At 35.7% G+C, this 20,196-nt stretch overlaps 1 long non-coding RNA gene across 1 annotated transcript in view; it reads right to left on the bottom strand.

Annotated features, from left to right (window-relative positions):
• LOC148942896 (uncharacterized) overlaps positions 1–16,547 on the bottom strand; it is a 41,283-nt gene extending 24,736 nt beyond the window's left edge. The window contains exon 1 of the long non-coding RNA XR_016143109.1: positions 16,456–16,547. This is a non-coding gene — a long non-coding RNA (uncharacterized LOC148942896). The remainder of the gene's footprint in view (positions 1–16,455) is intronic.
• Between the last annotated feature and the right edge of the window lie 3,649 nt (positions 16,548–20,196).

Raw genomic sequence — 20,196 nt, 5'->3', positions numbered from 1 at the left:
CGCATTTTTGTAGATAGGAGCTTGAAACCTCTACAGTAGGGTTCTCTTATACGCTGAATATGATGGTGTGAATTTCATTAAGGTTCTATATCTTTTAGGGGGTCTTTCCCCCCTTTTTCGAAAATCAGCCAAATTTTCTCAGGCGCGTAACTTTTGATGGGTAATATTAAACTTGATGAAACTTATATATTTGAAATCAGAATTAAAATTTGATTTTTTTGATATATCTATTGGTACCAAAATTCCGTTTTTTAGAGTTTCGGTTACCATTGAGCCGGGTCGCTCCTTACTTACAGTTCGTTACCAAGAACTGTTTGACTATAATGTAGCTCGGACATTAGTTCTACTACGATATTAAATAAAAAAAACAGATTTTTTTTACTGAAAGTAAGGAGCGACATTAAAACTTAAAACGAACAGAAATTATTCCGTATATGAAAGGGGCTGTCCCCTCCTCAACGTCTCGCTCTTTACGCTAATTTTTTTATTGTTTTAAAAAATAAAGTTGTGTGACAGAATCAAACTTTAGCGTAAAGTGAGAGGTGTTGAGGAAGGAACAGCCCCTTTCATATACGGAATAATTTCTGTTCGTTTTAAGTTTTAATGTCGCTCCTTACTTTCAGTTAAAAAAAGTTGTTTTGTTAATTTAATTTCTGAACGTTTTTGAATTAATGGAGCTTTGATTTTGGCTCACTGTACATGAATAATCAGAATGAAACTTGTATATTAATTTTACTTGTTTTGGCTAAATGGCTTTCTCGAAATTTTGTTCTGACGTAACTTACGAATTAACTTACTTAACGAACTTCTATCTATGTATGTTTTTATTACGTATATTAGGGAGTTTACCCCTAGTCAATACCTCGCCCTGTACGCTAAAGTTCGAATTTTGTTCGAATCACAAACCCCTGAATCACAAAAGCCGGTTAATTAGAATAGATAGCTCTTTTGAAAGTACAAAAAAACTTTAGCGTAAAGGGCGAGGTATTGAATAGGGGGCGAACCCCTCATATACGTAATCATTTCTGTTTGTTTTAATTTTCCATGTTGCTCCTTACTTTCAGTTGAAAAAACTTGCTTTTTTTAATTTAATTTATGATCTTTTGAAATAATGCTGGGAAATCCGGCGCCTCTTCATAGAAATGCTCCTTCCCCCAAAGAAATATCCTCCATGGAAAGATCCTCCTCCGTAACCCCCCCCCCGTTTTCGAAAATAAAGCAAATTTTCTCAGGTGCGTAACTTTTGATAAGTAAGACTAAACTTGATGAAACTTATATATTTGAAATCAGAATAAAAATGTGATTCTAGTGACGTATCCATTGGTATCAAAATGTCGGTTTTTAGAGTTTTGGTTACTATTGAGCCGGGTCGCTCCTTACTTACAGTTCGTTACCACGAAGTGTTTGACAAGGTGAAGGGCGCTCACTTATCACTACCTAGTCTACACCTCAGAGCGCCATTTGTGCCACGCGGCTCCACCACACTTGGCGCGCACCACCTGGTGCACGTGATTTCTTTTATTGGGCCCTCAATAAAAAGAATGTGAATATAAGCGTTATCATAGGAATCAAGTCCCAAGTTTTTGGAATAATCTCAATTACCCAAATAAAGTTTGCTTGTCATTAGCATATTCTAAAATTTAGGGTGGGGTTTCCATAAAGACATTCAGAAGCAAGATTGTCGAATCAACTCTTTCACTCGAATAATTGATTATTCATATCATAGGAAAAGCGTTTTGAATTTTTAACATCTACCAACGAAAGCATAGCAGATCAAATAAAATAAAAGTAAAGATAACTTAAAATTAATTGAGATAAAAAGCTGTTCGTTTCTTATAGCATATAAGAGGGCTTTATTCCTTTTTTTTGGGGGGGGTCTTCAGGGGAGGTTTACAAAAAATCTAAACGCCTGAAAATATGGTTACGAATTTTTATTACGTTTCACGAGTAGGAAAAATACTTGGAGGAGGGAAGGTTGTCAAACCCCCCTAACCCTTCATTCGAGAATCCATTAATATAAGAGAAAACGGGGGGAGGGTGCAAAACGAGATTGAATTTACATAGCTTAATCTCTTTAACTCATTTTTCTCATCTCACCGACTTGATATAACTTAGATCAATTAGATATCTATTTTTTGCAAAGCCCAATCGGTTTTGTACCCCTCGTTTTCGCGGGGCATACACAGATATTATAAGAAAATACTTTAAAATTTTTAGTCCATTTCAAAAGCAACTTTTGTAAAAGAATTTTTATATATTTATTATTTGTAAGTATATTTTGTTCTCTGTGATGATGCTACGCGTCAAGATTCTTTTGGGTAACTTATCCCCGGTAGTTTATGCTATTCAAAATAGTCAAACAATAAAACTGCTTGTGTACTCGTCCAATTATAGTTTGTTTATATGGCATATCTTAATTAGTTTAGTCCAAGCTAAATACGGATAACAATTCCATCGATAAATATAAGGCTATCTTCTTTTTCATATTATGTGTATTTAGATGATTGGTTTAAATGGCTTCTCTCAGGAAATTTGTAGATTTTACTTCCCAATTGGATACACCTTAAGTAGTTTTATTCGAATCAAATTCGGGTATCAGTTGGACTTTCCATGTCAAGTACTTTTCGCATTATTTATTTTGCATGCGTTAAAGATAATTAATTCAGTAAAAAAATGCTACTTTAGCAATTGAGGCACTTGAACGAGGGCCTTGACCTTACCCGCCCACCCAACCACCTAGGACAAAAATTAAAGCAGAACAAAAATCAACTAAAAAGAAGAATTCATGGACATGAAACTTTTTTTTCGATTTCTTCAATGAAAATAATAAAAAACACATTTTTCAAAGAATATATAAAAGAGGTATTTTTCAAAATTTAGGGAGGAGCCAAAAATAGGGGGGGGGCAAATGCCTTCTTTCCCCCGCTAAATGACACCACTGCTCTCGAGCAGTTTCCGTTACTGAGATAGTCAAATGATCAAGTGCTTGTAAATCTTACTTCCCAGTTAGATATACCTAAATTAATGTCCTTTAATCCAATTTAAAATCATTAATAAAATATGAACCGCGGATTCTTTCTGTTATCCTATGTCTAAAATCACAGTTTCAAATGGACGTTTCCGGGTTTTATACAGAAATAAATTTTAACACCGAAATGTCCAAATCCTGTCAATTGCATAGGAATTCTGAGAAATTTGACCTGTCCAATTTCCGTTGGTTATGGCAACTGAAAAAATTCCAAGAAGCCTGTAATAGTTCAGAAAAGGGTCGACTATTTAATTTTATGACTACCGCCGAAAAGGAAGAAAATTGGCAATATTCTATGCCCACTGAATGGCCTGCCAATAAACAAAAGTAACGGTTCTGCAACTTGATGCAAAACGAGGCGTCTTATGTAAGCTGGACGAGTTTTGCTGTCCCCTGGGTTTAACGCAATGAACATTCTTAACCGTAAAAAAAGGACTGTATAACTTTGAGCCCCTTTCTCTTTTATTCAGTTATATTGGTTCATAGAATTCGTGTCATTTGATTGCTGTGGGGGTGGACCCAAGAAGACTCGAGGCTCCGGACTTAAAGGCCCATTGCCTCCAGTGTATTTTTTTACTGTTTCTTTTCTTAACAAATTAGTTAGATTTAAGTTGAAACATGTTTCTTATGCAGTCACGCTTTATCAGCACAAACTGGACGATTCGTCTTCGGATATTTTTTGGCTGACTATATTTAGATGGCAAATAACAATGGCATTTTTATTGAAAAAAGTGATCTAAAAAGGGTATAATGGTAAAACTCCTATAATCTATGATAAAGAGGGGGACTAGATAACCCACATGATACACGCTGATCCTTAATCCAGAAATAGTCACAATTCAAAAATGAATATTTCTGCGAGGTATTCACTTTTCAATACGATTGATTTGGATAAAAGTCGTAGAAATAAAACTGTTAATATATGTTACATAAAAGTATGCTAGTTCAAAATAATGACATTTTATTGCACCCTTTAAGCTAAATCATAGCTTCAATTTTTTTCGTTGGTGGAATATTTAAACAGCAAAATGTGCATATTTTGTATTTTTTGGATGAGCCTATCCCAATTTTAGTCTCTTGTGCTGTAATCACCGACTTTCAAAACCAATGTATTCCAAATCTTGTGTGTAAATTAAACTATTCCAGACCGTCGGCATTATTTCAAGTTTCTTATATTAAAACTCTATCATGGACATATTTTAAAACTCTAGATTTACAGCTGATCCCCTCAAACTTAGAAAGATCTATCAATTGGTTCAATTAATAGACAATGCTTGATAATTGTGTTGGCATGGCCTGTCAAACCATTTTAATATTCCGGTTCTGTAATACAAGCCTGCCGATATAATCAAAGGAAGACACAAATAACTAATAAATTTTGGCTTTTTTATCAATACATGGCTTTTATGTATCCAGACTCAATTTTGTTGTGGATTAGTTTAAAAAAAAAATTGTAGAATTCTAAAAAACTGTGTTGCTTTTAAGTTTCGATTTTTGTTTTCAATAGAAAAGCTTGGTTTATTTGAAAAATAATTTTTGTTCGTTTTTTTAGGTCTCAAATTTATACGCACTAAATCGTATAAAACGATGCTTATCCAGCTTAGTCGAAAAAATTAAAGAGTTAACATCGGTTTTTGTCAAAACAGGGTATCAAAAATATGTCTTACTTCGCATCTCTCTTAAAATTCCTTTATTTATTTATTGTAAAATTGTCACAAGAGTCCATGTGCCATATTATCCTTGGCATCTTTTGAGTTGTAGGTAAAAAAAAATCAATTATCTATGAAATATTATCCTGTATAGAATATATGCAGATTTCAGATACCTAACGGACATAATTTGAACTTTTTATAAAAAAGTATACTTTTATTATTTTTGCTATTTGGACTAACGTCTTGACACTATTCCTGAATCAGCAACCAATGGCAATTTTTTCTCGACAATTTTTTTTTCACAACACATTTTTAAGCTTTTGGTTATTAATGGAGGGTGGTCCTTTTACTAGATTGCAACTATTGCAGAAAACCTGATTAATCCTCAAATATGAATTTCGGGTATGTGTCCTATTAATCCTTTTTTAACATCTTTGCTGGCTTTTTGTTAGTCCTATTGGCGTTGGCCTACACCCATGACCTTGTATTCCTAAGAACAATGGAATGGGGACCTACGTGTCATCTTTTTGTTTTGAATTTGATAATGAGTAGCCTTAGAACCAAGATGGATAGTAATTAACTAAGACAGATAGTGTTATCAGCAAATCGATACCTACTTCATTTTATCCAGATTACAAAGCAGCTATAAAAAGTACCAGTCATTATTCGATTGGGAAAACAAGTCTATAGCCTATAATTGATATATATTAGAATGTCTCCGTTAATATATGCAACTTCTTCTTATTCTTTTGTTCATATAACTTGATAAATTTTATGATACCAGGATTGCAAACCTATGATACCAGAAAATCTTACCAAATATATGTCGTTATACCTGTCTACGGAGAAAAGCTCGGCCTTAATTAAAATTAAATAAAAAAAACAAGTTATTTTAACTGAAAGTAAGGAGCAACATTAAAACTCAAAAAGGACAGAAATTATTCCTTATATGAAGGGTCGTCCCCTCCTCAATACCTTGCTCTTTACGCTAAAGCTGTTAGCACTCTTAAAAAAGCTTCATGCTCTAATTAAGTTCTGGTCTTTTGCCCCCCCCCCCGACGTTTAATCCCCTGGAAAATAACCCTCGTGAAAAGTAAGGCTTTCTAAATTTGAGAATTTTATTTGAGTTTTTTTTTCCGTACGGGGAAGGAATTTTGGTACTTGTGTATTATACGCCATTCACTTAAGTTTACACTGCGTAAAACTCGAGAACCATCCGGTTTCTTCGTTCGTGCCTTTCAGCTTAAGTTGAGACAAGTGATAGTAGATGGGAAATATATAATTTGGACTACATATTTGCACATAAGAGGGGGGGGGGCAAAGTATTTGGACAAATTTGAAGTCAGAACAATTCTTACTTCATAATATGCAGAATAATTGTACCTAACACATTTTGCATGAAGAACCGCTATACTTTACCCCTCCCCCCCCGACGTTTAATACCCTGGGAAATAACCCGCGTGAAAAGTAAGGCTTTCCAAATTTGTGAATTTTATTTGTTTTTTTTTCGTATGGGGTAGGAAATTTGGTACTTGTGTATTATACGCCATTCACTTAAGTTTACACTGCGTAAAACTCGAGAACCAGCCGGTTTCTTCGTTCGTGTCTTTCAGCTTAAGTTGAGACAAGTGACAGAGTAGATGGGAAATATATATTTTGGACTACATATTTTCACATAAGAAGGGGGGGCAAAGTATTTGGACAAATTTGAAGTCAGAACAATTCTTACTTCATAATATGCAGAATAATTGTACCTAACACATTTTGCATGAAGAACCGCTATACTTTACCCCCCCCCCCCCCCGACGTTTAATCCCCTGGAAAATAACCCTCGTGAAAAGTAAGGCTTTCCAAATTTGAGAATTTTATTTGTTTTTTTTTCCGTATGGGGAAGGAATTTTGGTACTTCTGTATTATACGCCATTCACTTAAGTTTAGACTGCGTAAAACTCGAGAACAAACCGGTTTCTTCGTTCGGGTCTTTCAGCTTAAGTTGAGACAAGTGACAGAGTAGATGGGAAATATATAATTTGGACTACATATTTGCACATAAGAGGGGGGGGGGGGTAAAGTATTTGGACAATTTGAAGTCATAACAATTCTTACTTCATAATATACAGAATAATTATACCTAACACATTTTGCATGAAGACCCGCTATACTTTAAACCCCCCCCCTAATGTGCAAATATATAGCCCAAATTTGCTTCTAAAGTAACGAAGAAACTGGCGAAGAAACCGGCCTGTTCTCGAGTTTTGCACACGTTAACTTTAGTGAGTGGTGTATAATATACAAGTACCGGAATTTTTCATGGAGAGTCGGATTTCCGGGTATTTTTTAAAAACGATTAGAAATTCAACTTAAAAAAAAACCACTGAAACTAAAAGTAAGGAGCAACATCGAACATTAAAACCAGCAAAAGTTATTAGATAAAAGGGGTTGCCTCCTCCTCAAGACCTCACTCTTTACTCGAATTTTAAAACAAAGCTTATTATTCTAATAAAACGGCGTATAATACACAAGTACAAAATTCCTTTCCCTCTACAGAAAACAAAACTCAAATAAAATTCTCAAATTTGGAAAAGCTTATTTTCAACGGGGGTGGGGGGGGGTAGACGCCGGCAACCTCTAATTAAACGGCCCATGTTTCAGCAGCCGTTCTTGAAAATTGGGACAAACAGTCAAACTTTAGCGTAATAATTCTCAAATTCCGAATTTCATGTCAATACTTATTCACTTTCAAATAAATTTGGTTGGTCTATCCCCCCCCCTCCTCCAAACAAATCCTGCGTTTGCCTAGCCTCGACCTATATAGCGTCGTGGTTTTTGCTCGTTTAAGTCTATGTAGCATGTGATCAAGGAGGCACGCTTGTGCCTCTATAAAGAGGCGACCCACCACAATGTTAAGCGATTTCAGGTCCTAGAGGTCGCAGAGAGACGGCGGTAATCGCATTTTGTAGCCCAAGCTCAAACTAAGAAACTTGCAAAATTTCATCCTCCTCCGACTTTATCTTCATGGGGTAAACTGGGCCGGAAGTTTGGACCCTCCCACCACAGCCCCCCGTTAACGTTGTCCGATTGGGCTGAAATTTAGAGGTTAAGCTTTCCTAGAGCTCGGGAGCTTATCCTCGAAATTTCAGCTCAATCCGATCACTCCTTCCCTGTTTTCAAAAAACCAAATATAGCCACTTAAAATTCATTTCTTTTTTTTATTCTTAGCCACGTCTACAGGCCACAGTTGGCAACGAATCCGGTTGAATGAGGACTCATTCGAAGCAGAATTCGACCTGTTAGGGCCTTTTGATATTTTCAGACCGAAAAAATTATCCCCCGAATTTACATTTACGAAAAACCTCGTTTTCCTATATTAGCCCATGTTAATTTTTCCCACCACAACCCCCCCGTGAACGGTGTCTGATCGAGCTGAAATTTGGAGGATAAGCTTTCCGGGGGGCTGGGAGCTTATCCTCGAAATTTCAGCTCAATCTGATCACTCCTTCCCGGTTTTCCAAAAACCACATATCAAGATTTTTGGGAATTTGCTTGCGTCGAAAATAGCTTCAATTTGCTAAACAACAATTACTATGTGTTTGTATAGTCCAGCGGCTGATACCCCAGACTTTCAGGCGGAAAACCCGGGTTCGATTCACCATCAGAGCAACTTTTTTATATACTTTGAAAAGAAACTCAGTTTCTTTTTTAAATTATTTGAAAAAAATTACGTTTTCTAAAGAGTTAAAGAGGCTGAGTTACAAGGTCGACCCTTAAAACGTACAGGGATTAGGAGGCACAGTTGGGGGGCTGTTAAAGAGGCTGAGTCACAAGTTCGAACCTTAAAACGTACAGGGATTAGGAGGCACCCTGTACGACGTGATTTGAGTATTCAGGAATTAAAAGCCTTAACACAAGAATGTTCAAGAGCGGGGGTTTGGGGGCGGCAGCCCCCCAACTTTAACTCCTGACACGATCAGCTAACAGTTAGTCAAGCAATAATAAGTAATAAACTGTACAAAAACGTGCAGAAATTATTTGAAAAAAACTACGTTTTCTAAAGAGTTAAAGAGGCTGAGTTACAAGGTCGAACCTTAAAACGTACCGGGATTAGGAGGCACAGTTGGGGGGGGGGGCTACCACCCCCAAACCCCCCGCTTTCGCAGCCTTTAAATATAAAAAAAATTCTTTAAACTGAAAGTAAGGAGCGACATTAAAACTTAAAACGAACAGAAATTATTCCGTATATGAAAGAGGCTGTACCTTCCTCAACGCCACGACCTTTACACTAAAGTTTTTATTGTTTAAAAAAAGAGTTGTGAGAAAGTCAAACTTTAGCGTAAAGAGCGAGGCGTTGAGGAGGGCACAGCCTCTTTCATATACGGAATAATTTCTGTTCGTTTTAAGTTTTAATGTCGCTCCTTTCTTTCAGTGTAAAGAAATTTTTTTTTATATTTAAAGGCTGTGAAAGCGGGGGGTTTGGGGGGTGGTAGCCCCCCAACTGTGCCTCCTAATCCCTGTACGTTTTAAGGTTCGACCTTGTAACTCAGCCTCTTTAACTCTTTAGAAAACGTAGTTTTTTTCAAATAATTTTGCAACGAGGTGGCATCTGTAACTTGTTCTGAAAGGACAAGATACTTATACTATTGGATTCAATATTTCACTTTCGCCAAGACAAAATTATTTTAATTACTGAGACCTTTATTTATTGAGGTGATCTCAACTTGCCTTAAAATGTTCTAATTTTTGTATGTTTCTGACGTATTTTTTTAATCTAAGAAAATACAGTTCTAGCCATTTATTCCCACCCCCCAGAAAATAAGGTTTCCAAATTTAAGTTTTTTTTTAGTTTCGTTGAAAAGTGCTAAGGAACGGGAAAAATAGGAATTTACACACCACAAGTATCTTAAAAAAAAAAAATAAGCTAATAACATATGGCACCAAAAAGTTTAAGAAGGTTTACCTTTCTTTTGAAAGCATAGTTGGCTTTGGGAACCAATAAATTCTTACTGATTAAGTTTTTACAGACGAAAGCGTTGTCAAAATCTACGAGTTGGTTTTCTTATCTTCCATCTATTAAACCTACCACAAATCACCATTAATAAATAAATGAAACCCAAAACGAATAGAAATAACAAATAGATAACCTAGTCAAACTAAAACGAGCAAAGATTAAAAGGAGTAGGGCTGACAATACCCATGTCTTCTCAAGACCCGAAAATAATTTACACTACTAAAAAAAAATAACCATGTCTTTTCAGTTTAATACACATATTCTGCTCAACGTAATAATTTAGCTCGTTTTTAGTTTTGATGCTGCTCCTTACTTTCAGTTGAAAAAAACTTATTTTTTTATATTCAATTTCTGATCATTATCAAAATAATATTGGGAAATCCGGCTGTCTACATGAAAAATTCCGGTGCATGTGTATTATACGCCATTCCCTCAAGTTTACGTTGTGTAAAACTCGAGAACAAACCGGTCTCTTTGTTAGTTTCTTCGTTACTTAAGAAACAAATTTGGGCTATATATTTGTACATTAGGGGAGGGGGGATCAAGTATAGCTGATCTGCATGTAAAATGTGTGAGGTACAATTACTCTGCATATTATGAAGTAAAAATTGTTTGCTGACTTCAAACTGTCCAAGTATTTTACTCCCCCCCCCCTCATGTACAAATATATAGCCCAAACTATATATTTCCCATCTATTCTGTCACTGGTCTTGTCTCACGCTAAGCTGAAAGAAAATAAGAAGAAACCGGTTTGTTCTCGAGTTTTACACAGCGTAAACTTGAATGAGCGGTGTATATTATACAAGTACCAAAATTCCTTCCCCATATGGAAAATAAAAACAAAACTCAAATAAAATTCTCAAATTTGGGAAACCTTATTTTCCATAGGGGATATTTACCGGGGGAAGGTTTTTCCGGGGGGGGCACCGGCCACCGAAAATACAAAATAAATCTCAAAAACACCATCCAAGATCAGGATAAAGCAGACCCTAAGGGATACAACAATACCGAAACTGGGCTGTACGTTTAAACATTAAAATCATAGGTCTGCAGAAAAACGACATCAAAAACAAGCACAGGGAACTAGAGTTTTATCATTCTTAATAGCGACATTAAACTTAAAACGCGCGTCTATTATCCTGTGTGAGGACTACCCTCTTCCTCCCTCAATCCTCGTTATGTTTTATGCATTATACTTAATGCTGTATTGAAAGCATCTTTGATTGCAACTAATATAGCCAGTTGGTAATTGTGAATTGTGTTTTGCTCGATTGCATTTTAAGACGTTTGAACTGAAAGTTACATTGTTTAAAACAAATGCGCATAAATAACCCTAATCTCGGGGCATTGTGAAAAGTATTCTCTTACCTCATTCTCTTTTCCGTGTTATTACTTTTAAGCCTAATTTATTTTATATTTTTCAAATCCTAACATAAATTGGGTCTTTTTATATGTACGAGTATGTCGTCGTCAAAATTCTGTTTTTAGGTTGACACTGTTAGCACGAGTCGCTCTTTACTTGCACTGCATCACCACGAACTTTAATTTCGCTATTGCCGCTTGTTAGAAGTTACGGCAGAAAAATGTATAGCATTTAAATTTTCAGAGCAAGTTGCTCAGGAATTTCGCTGAAAGTGAAGAAACAATAAACCCTTGCACCTCCGAAGAATCAGAAAAAAACTTAATATTTACGAATTACAAAAAACAACCGCCAATAAACAGTAGCAATACTAGGCTATATTTGCTAGTATTATTGTCATTTTATGGCGTTTAATATTTATTTCTATATTTCGAGTTTATCTCACAGAAATGTGTGTTCAAATTTAGCTAAATATTTTTCAGTTAAATGTCACTGCTGAGTTCAAACAACCCGTTCCATTTGGAAATTTATCAGAAAATTTGTGAAAAAAAACAGATTGCAAATAGAACTGTTTTTGTCACAACTTCAATATCAGTTTGAAGCTTTGACCTATTCGATAGCGGCAGTTGGGGGGGGGGAACCAGCAATAAAAAAATTAATTTGAATAGGAAGTCCCTAGATATTCAAGAAGATATAGTATTTGGGACGGGCTAAGGGAACCCCCCCCCCCTTCCTGCAGTTTTATAAAAAATACAAAATTAATTCTTTTCAAGCTATTAATAAAAGTTACCTTGCTTATGCATGAACACCTGTTCCTTTCAACAATTTTCAGTCATTTGAAAAAGCAATTCAGAAGGGAAGCAAGTAGATTGAAATGTCATAAAAAAAACCTTCTTTGACCTGACAACTGAAACGGTAAAATACTAATTTTTTTTTTGCTGCAGATATGTCATGTTAGTCTTGAACTTCCTGGGTTTTCTTATCCCTAATACTTTCCCAACAGGACACATGTCCCAAGAGACGTAACAGTAGTCGGAAATAGATCCTAGATAAAACATACGGAATAGACTTTTTTATTGTTCAATGCTCACAAGGGAATTGAAGACCTTTGGTCAAAATAAAAATTAACATGTTTGTGAAGTTTAGACTCTTGTAAATTAGTTGTGAAATAATTCAATGATAAACCAAGAATTTGGCTCTAGCTGGAGGTAGGGGGGGGGGGGGGGATAGTACCAACAATAATAACTACTTTTGACAGATTAAATGTGACGCTACTGTTGGGTACTCTCCTCATATCAATCGATTTGGCAAAACGTGTCCCTCAGTGTCAGTAGTTTCATTCTCGTCCACAATGGCGCAGCCACGGATACGAGAGTTCAATTGAAAAAAAAAACCCAACAAATATAAGACTAGCACAGTATGCGGTATACCAGCACACAATTAAATAAGAAAGCGGTACTTATTAAGAATCCGGTAAACATGCGAGAAGTGAAGTTTGGTTAATGCTGAATGAAATAAAACAAAATAGGATGAAGATATTATAGTTTATAAACAAATTTGGGTTATATATTTTCACATTAGGGGGGGGGATAGCATATATTAAATACTTAGTCTAACCTAACATAGGTGCCTCTTTTGCCCCTTTAACCCCCAAAACTGAAGTTTAAATCTCGTAAGTCACGGAGTGAACAACAACTGATTAGGCAGCGGAAACCTGTTTTTCAATAGCATCTGAGATTTCGATGCGGTCTTTCTCGCGTGTTTACCGGATTCTTAATAAGTACCAAAAAGCTTTGACAGCCTTAGGGAGAAAAGGTATTTGTTGGTGAAGTGGAAAGTTTTTTTTTTAGCGAGACCACAAACTCGCTACATTTTACTTTAGTCGATATTAAATATTCATTACATTCCGAACAAACTTTCTGGCTTTTCGTTTAACACTTATTTTGATTTTTTCCCGGGAACGTCGCTCTATTTTTAAGACATAAATAGTCCCAGAAAAGCACAGTTTAAAAAGAGAAGCATATAGTTCAGGTCATAACTTACACCTTGTCTCCCCTCCAGAAAAAAGTATCCCCGGAAGGGTCGAAAACCATATTTTTTCGCCTTATTGTCAGGCAATAAACAAAACCAAAAAATACGATATAGTTAGGAAGTAAAGTTAACATTTTGTAAGTTGCCATAACGTCTCAGATCAAGCACAACCCACATTTCATTGGTCCAATTTAATATCATATATCTTACTTTCTTAGTTTTTCTTTATTCCACAACTTCCCTGGATTAAGTTAATTTTTTTAATAATGTGATTTTCCACATCACACAACTGTAAAGCAAAAACCAAATAAAATTTTAATTATTAAAGTTACTTTCTACAATAATATCGGGATCGATCATAAGGCAAGTTTTTATGGAAAGTAGCTATCGTACAATGTTACGTGACCCAGCAACTTCACCCGTCCAGGTTTTATCACTAAATGAGATCACTTGTGATATAAATTGGAAAATTTCAAGCAATTCTATATTCATTCCATACCCTAAGAAAAGAAATTTATTCCAAATTTTTAGGAACATACACTAAGAATTATTTTCATTACAGACGATGTAGATTATATAAAAAGGTGATCTTTTTCATTTAGCTTAGAAACAGCACTTATAAGCCCAAATGGGGAGCAGCAGAAATTATTAGACAAAAAATTGTAAAATATTTTTCCAGGGAGGGAGCATGAGTTAGTAGGACCTGTCAGAGAAGTGTTGTATTTTCCTAATTTTCCCCCAAAAATGCATGTTCGTAGTTGGCAAGTTAATGTAGGGTATCCCCCCCCTCTCATATCAGTGCCCATGTGCAAGTAATAAAATTGGGTAGAAAAGTCTTATGAACCAGCGAAGTTGTAAAGGCTATATAATGACCATGGAAGGACTAGAATAGAGAAGGTTGCTAAGCGACAGTTTTCCAAGAAATGAGGCTAAAGTATGTCATGGGAAAGTATTTTAAAGTACCTACCTCCACTATTTCTTCCTCTAGAGGGTCCTGTAATTTGTCTACATAACCTTATTGAAATTTTGACAAAACAACATTTTACCTTAATTTTCAGTTAGCAATTTCTTTTTCTCTGGCTTTAGTTCTGAAAATGCAATTCCTGTTATTTGAATAGAATTTTACGCCTTATCGCTGTTTTTTTTTTCAAAATTTAGGAAATATATTTTTATATCTTTAAAACCTTATGAATTGGGATTGAGCTAAGTTGTGAAGCTAAAAACAATATTGTTGTACATCATTTAAGCAGAAGATCTATTTTGCAGGGTTTCACTTTTATAAAACGCAGATTTTTAAAGGTCATCAAAGGTCAGCACCCTCTAGAGGGAGCAAGGAGGTAGAAATGTCTTCCCAGGACATACTTTAGCCTATAGACCCATCCCTGAAAGTTTCATTTTCCTAACCTAACCTCTTTCCAAGATAGCCAAAAGTAGCTGAAGTAGAATTTTACCACCGTTTTTTCTCTTTGACTCAAAGTGTACGAGAAATCGGTTGAAAGAAAGTTTGGTTTGATTTAATATTCTTTCATGTAGCCTACCTTGAGTACAAACTAAAAACAGCTATTCAAAATCGAAGAGAGTTGAATCCAGTCTTTCTAGAATTTCATTTGAAGATTAATCTCAGAAACAAATGGTTGGTCAAGAGAAAAAAAGAAAAAAAAACAAAAAAACAGGACGATGCATAGAACTAAGTGCCAGAATTATAAGACCTGTTTTTACCTTCACTTAGGATTTTACAAAAGGCTGCTGCGACAAGAACAAATGTTTGACCTAGCTTCAGAAGTAGATCACTAAGGCAAGGCGTCAGAAGGGGGGGTTATCTCCATCTATTTTTAAACCGTATCTAATGGAATGTGAGAATCTCGATTACAAATAATTTGCGTTCATTTTTGTTCACGTAGTTAGCGAAACTGTATGCTCTAGATATTACAACACAAACTGACCTCGCTACAGAAGGGGCTATCAAAATCAATAACAAGAATACCGTCCAACAACTACAACACCCGTCCAAGCTGGGGCTATATTTTGTCAAAATGCAACATAGCCTTGCAGATAGTTTGGAGCTGTCACGCAGCAGTGGTAGTAGCTATGGCTGAAATGTAATCATAATCCATGACGGATATTTGGTTTACAAAATATGCTGTTTCATTTCTATTTTCTTGGACCATCCATCAATCAGCAACTTAACACTAATGAAATCCTGACCTGCTGGAAATTTTAAACCGTCTATTAGCATACCGTGACCATCATATGACATTATTTATAACTCGTTATGAATGATATTATATATAATCGTTATGAATGGTGTAGGCTATTTCAATACTAGATTCATTCTTTTTTAATAAACAAACTACTAAGGTTCTGACACCGGCTCAGCTAAGCCAGCTAAAGTTCAGACAGAAGAAAAAAGAGAATATAAAAAGCAACAGGAAAAACCTAGATTTTTTAGCAGGGTTATGGGCCAGAAATACGTACATCTTCTGGTTGATTTAGAGAGGAAGGATAAGCCTACCTCAATTATGATAGTCTTTGACCACTATTAAGCTTCTTTTGGATATGATGAATCAGCCAACATAAAGCGTAGAGCCGTTTCGGAAGGTTTTATTCGCCTAGCACAGACATTTCCATGTTTAGAGTCAATGTCCTAGAGGGGGAAGGGTGCTAGAAAAATCTTCAAATTGGACAATTATGAACTCATCGCCCTTCTAAACTAGGCTAGCTACAATAGATAGTCTACAAAGGGGGAAAACATTTGGTTCCTTGTCCAGCACTTTCCAAATATAATATTAGGCTATCTACCGTAGTAATTGCGTCCTCCTTCCATCAATGACTTATATATAGGCTAGCCTCGGGTTATATGAAAAGGTTTACTGACGTTGTTAGTTAGCAGTTATTTTGTACTTGTTCTGATCAACAGTTGAGTAATACCATTCATAAAGAAGCCTAAATGGTTTTTTCAAGTACTAGGGGAGGGCTAGGACACCAATTGTAATGGTAGCATAGCATATACTAGCCTATATTTGGAAAGTGCTTAACGAATAATCAAATCATTTTATTTTTGTTATTATCGTAGCTAGGCCTAGTCTAGAAAGGAAATAAATGCACAAGATTATCCTAAATTGGGGTTGTGGATTCAAAAATGAAAGCTTCATTCGCCTAACTTGACATATTTCCAAGATAGCAAAAAAAGCCCTTGAAATAGAAACTTACTCAAGACCCCTTTCCAAGATAGCCAAAAGTAGAATTTTACCAAGATTAGCGTGATGAGTAACTATGCGGATTTCAAAATGGATAGCGTAAGCTTGATTTAGCAGTTATAGGCGTTTAATCTTCTAATGTCAAGCATTTCAAGTCCATCTCATAAGTTAACTGAACTAACCTTAATTCTCCTGAACGAAAACTTTTTCAAGTTATCCTTTTAGGTCTACATCTTCTTGATTCACATTAACGAATGACGGCAAGTCATCTTCGCAAAGACAATCCATCTCCACACATGGGTTATTTCTGATTCACATTTAGGTATGCCCCACCAAACTACCCGAATCGCATGTCGGGTTGGTCAACATCTTCTCATTCCCTGCCGGCACCTCTCAAAGGTCATTCATATACATACAACTTGCTTAATTAGATGACCGTTGGCTGTGGGATGGTTTAGAAGGAAAAAAAAATTAAGGCGGTGTGAGACATTACTATGAAATCGGTATAGTAACTAACTATAGGTACAAGGGTCATGCTGTTTTTGAGTTGTAATTAACAATTATGGAATTGACTGCCTGTCCCCAAACTGTCATTCTGAAAATTAAACTTGTGCTTGAACATAGAGAAACAGACTTCTTGCTGTGAAGGGACTTGTATTTCGTGTAAGATTACATATATTCATTTTTTGATTCTTTATGATTTGATTACTGGTATAATATTTGCCAAGCATAATGTAGGTATATTGGCAAAGGCAGGATTATCCATGGCTGAATCTGTGATGAATGGCAGCCGATTCTGTGATGAAGAGAGCGGGACTGAAGTTATATTGACAGTTCACAAAACCTTACATTACCAGCAAGTTCTATCATACCTGTGAAATCTTTATTAATAAGTAATCACCAAAAATCATAAATCAACAATAAGCTTCAGTATTAATCTTCTTGGACTAGAGCTAAATCTTTCCAAGACATTATGGATAATTGCTTTTTAATTGATTTTTATTCCGTCATTCCAGCTGTTTATTTCAAGCTTTTCCAACCATCTACCTTTTATCAACTGCTTTTTTAGCCATCCACCTTTTTTAACTGCTTTTTCAGCCATATCTAGCGTAAATTTGAAGTTCTAGGGGGGGCAGCTGTCCCCCTCTGCCCCTTTTCCCTACGCCCATGGGATTGTCCCTAATTTTTCCCTATGTGTGGAGATATGGACGAAACGGTGCGTCACATGATGGATGAGAGTGAAGAATTGAATGAGCTGCGAAAGGAAGTGTAAGAAAAAAGATTCAATGAAAGTCGACTGGAAAGTATACTGATTGATGAGTGTTTTGTGAGTGTGGAAAGTATAGGGCGATTTCTCGGACTAGCAAGGGAGCAAAGAAACAAATTAGTACTTGTCTAGAATCCAGAAAACACGCGACAATTGTATTGCGTTGAAGATCAGATAGGATAACAACCGGTTTGTCTTCAATTAATAGTGATTGAACAATGGTTTCTCACTCCGGGAACTATATTTAAACTTTAGTTTTTTTGGGTTTAGGGGGAATAAAAGGTGCCTAGGTTAGGTTAGGCTATATATTTAATACATGCTATGTTTTACCCCCCCCCCCCTAATGGGCAAATATAATGTCCAAATTGGTTTCTAAGTTGTTATATTTTCATCCTATTTTGTTTTATTTCACTAGCATTAAAAAAACTTCACTTATCGCTTGTTTTCTGGATTCTAGACAAGTACCAACACATGTTGCAATTGATGGTTTTTTATGTACTGTTTATGTTTATGCACTCTTTATGTCAGTTTTGTTTATCAAACAGTTCTCGGTAACAAACTTTAAGTAAGGAGCGGCTCGGCCCAATAGGAACCGAAACTCTTTAAAAAACAACATTTTAATATCAATATATACGGTACTTCAAAAGAATTGGCCTTTTATGCTGATTCCCGATACGTAACGTTCATATTACCCATCAAAAGTTAATGTTGCCCATCAAATAGGGTTTAATGCTACCCATCAAAAGCTACGACGAGTCCCAGAATATTAGCCTGATTTTTTAAAAAGAGAGGAACACCCCCAAAAAGTCATGCGATCTTAATGGAAGTCATAACATCAGATTCAGCATAACAGAGAACCCTGCAGTAGAAATTTCAAATTTATATTTGCAAAAATGCGAAGTTTAGTTTTTTTTTTTTTGCCAGAAGAAAGATCCCGGATGCGTGTTCATTCGTTTTGTTTTTTCCCATGGGTATCGAACCAATGGTTCTAGAAAATCAAGAGAGGGTTCATTCAAAAGGAAATCAAAAGTTCTGGTGCCATTTTCAAGCGATCGAAAAGATTGGAGGTCAACTAGCCTCCCTTCCACACCTCTTTTATCACAAAGACATTTTATCTAAATTCTGAGAAAGTCATTTGATTCAGCATAGCCGAAAGGTTCAATAACTATGTCCTTGGGGATAGCACGCCCCCCTCCCCAGAGTACCTGAGGAAAGGGCTGTAAGATACACAATTCGCCCATTGTTGACATACACTATTTGTTATTGGAAATATCAGGATTTGGGAAGGGGGGGAGATTTTCCACAAGGAAGAATTTTATGTCGGGAGGAAAGTTTCCAGTGGGAATTTTACACTGGCGAGGGAAGGGAATTTCTAGGTATGATTTGAAAAACGCCCGAAATAAAATAAAAAAGTTTTTCAGCTTAAAGTAAGGAGCAATATTGAGACTTAAAATTAGCAGAAATTATTCTGTATATGAGAGGTGTCCCTCTTCCTCAATCCTCGTTCTTTACGCTAGAGTTTGACTTTTTGTCATAATTCTTTAAAGAAAGACTGCTCAAATTCAAGGGCCGTTGAATTTGAAAGAGAAGAACTTAGAAATAACTAAGACTTTAGCGTAACGGGAAAGGGCTGAGGCTGAGGAAGGGGCACTCCCTCTCATATGCACAATAATTTTTGTTTGTTTTAAGTTTTAACGTTGCTCCTTATTTTCAGTTGAAAAAACTTGTTTTTTTTATTTAATATCAGTTAGAATTGAAATTTTCATTTATTTTGTTATGCTACTTGTCTATTATTAAATAATAACTGGAAGTAAGGAGCGACATTGAAACTTAAAACGAACAGAAATTATTTCGTATATGAAAGGGGCTGCCCCCTCCTCAACACCTCGCTCTTTACGTTAAAGTTTTTTATTTTTTAAGAGATAGAGTTGCGAGAAAAAGTCAAACTTTAGCGTAAAGAGCGTGGCGTTGAGGAGGGGACAGCCCCTTTCATACACGGAATAATTTCTGTTGGTTTTAATTTTAAATGTCGCTCCTAATTTTCGGTTAAAAAAAAAACTTGTTTTTTTATTTAATTTGTGAACTTTTTGAATTAATGCAGGTTTTGATTTTGGCTCATCGTACATGAATAACTAAAACGAAATGTGCATATTAATTTTACTTTTTGTTTTGTTTAAATGGCTTTCCCGAAAGTTGTTTAATTTTATTTACGAACATTTTTATTAGTAATAAATATACGTAACTTACGAATTAACTTACGTAACGAACTTCTATATTCATATATTTCTAATAGGCCTACGTATATTAGGGGGTTCGCCTCCTAGTGAATACCTCGCTCTTTACGCTAAATTTCGAATTTTGTTCCAATTCTTTAAAACTGACCGCTTAATCACAAAGGCCGTTAATTAGAATAAATAGCTCTTATGAAAGCACTAAAAAAAACTTTAGCGTAAAGAGCGAGGTATTGACTAGGGGGCTAACCCAATCATATATGTAATAATTTCTGTTCGTTTTAAGCTTTGATGTTGGTCCTTACTTTCAGTTGAAAAACAGTAGAAAGGGGGGTAAAGGTCGTGACAGTACAAAATTCGGTTATCAAAAGAATGTATCTCGTGACAGTACACCAAATATGAGCATAGCCTCCCTAGGGAGAACA

Source organism: Artemia sp. Qi Xiang Cuo, chromosome 16 (genome assembly GCF_049724085.1).
Source record: "Artemia sp. Qi Xiang Cuo chromosome 16, ASM4972408v1, whole genome shotgun sequence".
In the NCBI taxonomy this organism is placed as follows: Eukaryota; Metazoa; Arthropoda; class Branchiopoda; order Anostraca; family Artemiidae; genus Artemia; species Artemia sp. Qi Xiang Cuo.
This window is presented reverse-complemented; position numbering and strand designations above follow the sequence as displayed.